Genomic DNA, 2,973 nt, shown 5'->3' with positions numbered 1-2,973 from the left:
CATGGGCCCAAGGAGGGGGGCGCGCCAAGCCCACTAGGGGCTGGCTGCTATCCCCACGCAGCCCAAGTGGCCCCCCGGGAGGGGTGGCCCCTCCCGGTGGACCCCCGGAACCCTTCCGGTGGTCCCGGTACAATACCGGTATAACCCCGAAACTTTCCGGTGCCCGTTTAACAACTTCCCATATATAAAACTTTACCTCCGGACCATTACGGAACTCCTCGTGACGTCCGGGATCTCATCCGGGACTCCGAACAACATTCGGTAGTCACATACTAGTCTTCCTAACAACCCTAGCGTCACCGAACCTTAAGTGTGTAGACCCTACGGGCTCGGGAGACATGCAGACATGACCGAGACCACTCTCGGGCAATAACCAACAGCGGGGTCTGGATACCCATGTTGGCTCCCACACACTCCTCGATGATTTCATCGATTGAACCACGATGTCGAGGATTCGATCAAACCCTGTATACAATTCCCTTTGTCAATCGGTACGTTACTTGCCCGAGACTCGATCGTCGGTATCCCAATACGTTGTTCAGTCTCGTTACCGGCAAGTCACTTTACTCGTACCGTAATGCATGATCCCGTGGCCAACACATTGGTCACCTTGAGCTCATTATGATGATGCATTACCGAGTGGGCCCAGAGATACCTCTCCGTCATACGGAGTGACAAATCCCAGTCTCGATCCGCATAAAACAATAGATACTTTCGGAGATACCTGTAGTGCACCTTTATAGTCACCCAGTTACGTTGTGACGCTTGATACACCCAAAGCACCCCTACGGTATCCAGGAGTTACACGCTCTCATGGTCGAAGGAAGAGATACTTGACATTGGCAAAGCTCTAGCAAACGAACTACACGATCTTTGTGCTATGCTTAGGATTGGGTCTTGTCCATCACATCATTCTTCTAATGATGTGATCCTGTCATCAACGACATCCAATGTCCATAGCCAGGAAACCATGACTATCTGTTGATCACAACGAGCTAGTCAACTAGAGGCTTACTAGGGACATATTGTGGTCTTTGTATTCACACGTGTATTACGATTTCCGGATAATACAGTTATAGCATGAATAAAAGACAATTATCATGAACATAGAAATATAATAATACTTTTATTATTGCCTCTAGGGCATATTTCCAACATATTTGTCCTCGGGTGCTTTTTTCACGTCCTCAGCTGTTTTTTTCTCGACCGCAAGCTTCACCTTCGCGTCGATGTCCGCCTGACTAAACTTCTTTTTCTGCTTCTTGGCCTCCGGGCCCTCGTCGTAAAACACCTTCCACGTGGCGTCGTCTCCAGCACCGTGCACACGACCATATTGCGGCCGCTAGCCCAAAGGGAGTCCCTTAAGTTCGTTCAAGGCCCGGTTGAGAGGGGTGTCCCACTTGGGCCTCATCGGAGAAGTAGGGCTTTCGGCTGCAAGCTGGTTTTGCTTCTTCAGTAGTCTAATCGATTTCCTCATGATCTTGTCCGTGTAAAAAACCTTTTTCACCTTGTCCCACTTGTAGCGAGCCCTGATGAAGTCACGCTCCAAGGGGTTGGTGAATTTCACGAAGGGGTCTGGGAGACCCGCGGCTTCACGTTCCGCGTCCTCCTTATCCCATATGGGCCTTTCACCGAGGTAGCCATGGCTTCCGAGCCGATGCTTCCCCATGTTCCTTTGCTGAAGTCTCTTGAATTTCGTAGCCTTAGCCTTGGCTGCCTCGGTAGCGCAAGTGTCCTTGAACTTTTCGAATTCCTCTTCCGTAAGTGTCGGATTTTCCTCCAGAATCTTGGACAAGGGTTCATCAGCCTCAATAGCTCGTTTCACCCTCCCTTTCCAGGAGGCCAAATCATTGCTGAACATGCCCATGGCATGACTGTTAATCTTTTTCATCTTCGGATCATCCCGCGGTTGTTCTATGTTATCATCTCGGTCGGGGAACTTGAATCTCTTGTGCAACTTCGTTAGGAGCAACTGCGTCAAATGTTCTTTACTCCTTAAGTCATCGTCGTTGATGCTCACGCATTCCTGTAGGATGCATCCTACTTGGTTCCCATAGCACTTGCGAGGTTCTTCCGGCTCTAACGCCTCAAAATTGCCAAGTGTCATCTTTGTGATCACAAGTCGTCCAATCCCTAGTTTGTTAGGTTTTCGTATCCTCTGCTTCTTATGCTTCCTCTTTTCGGTAGCGGCATCGGGGCCGGTACCTTCCCCACCAGTATCTTCCCCGCCGGTACCTTCCCCACCGGTCTCGGCGCCGCCATCGGTGCCGGCGCCGTCGGTGTCGATGTCGGCGTCAGTACCGTCATCGAGGCCAACCTGCAAACCTTGCTTAGCAGTCAAATACTCGAGGTACTCTTGTTCACCCTCATAATCCATCTCGTCTGCATCTTGGTCAGAAGGCCCAGTTTCTTCGTTGTTCGACATGTTTCCTATGATTAAGTGTCCTCATTTATTTCTAAAAGTATGAATAAATGAGAAATGACATAAAAAGAAATCTATGTGCCAGCACTCGATATGCCAACTATGTAGCACAAATCATGCCTTTATTCACGGGAAATTTTGGCATGACCTTTGCTAAAAAAATGGACATATCGAGTGCTTGAAATTCACCGGAAAGGAAATGAATCAACATTCCGGCGTAACATAGGCCACTCGGATCATTTTCCAAACATGACATATCCACATATCACATGTCTAGTTCAAACTTGCATATAAATTCAGCTAATTTTGAAACCTAGCTAAATTCATAACTAAATAGATAACCTAATTAACATACTGCCCTAACTAAAACCTAAGTAAATTAACCGAAGAACCCTAGTAGAGAGAGAGGGGGGGTTACAGAGGGTGCAGGGGCAAGGAGGCAGGCCCGACGACGGCCGAGGTTGGGAGGGGAGGAAGAAGAGGAGGGAGGCGAGGGCCGACGGGTCGGGGGCGAGCGCCCCGGGGTCGGGGGCGAGCGCGCCGGGGTCGGG

The sequence above is a fragment of the Triticum dicoccoides genome, chromosome 2B (genome assembly GCF_002162155.2).
Source record: "Triticum dicoccoides isolate Atlit2015 ecotype Zavitan chromosome 2B, WEW_v2.0, whole genome shotgun sequence".
NCBI classification, from domain to species: domain Eukaryota; kingdom Viridiplantae; phylum Streptophyta; class Magnoliopsida; order Poales; family Poaceae; genus Triticum; species Triticum dicoccoides.
This window is presented reverse-complemented; position numbering follows the sequence as displayed.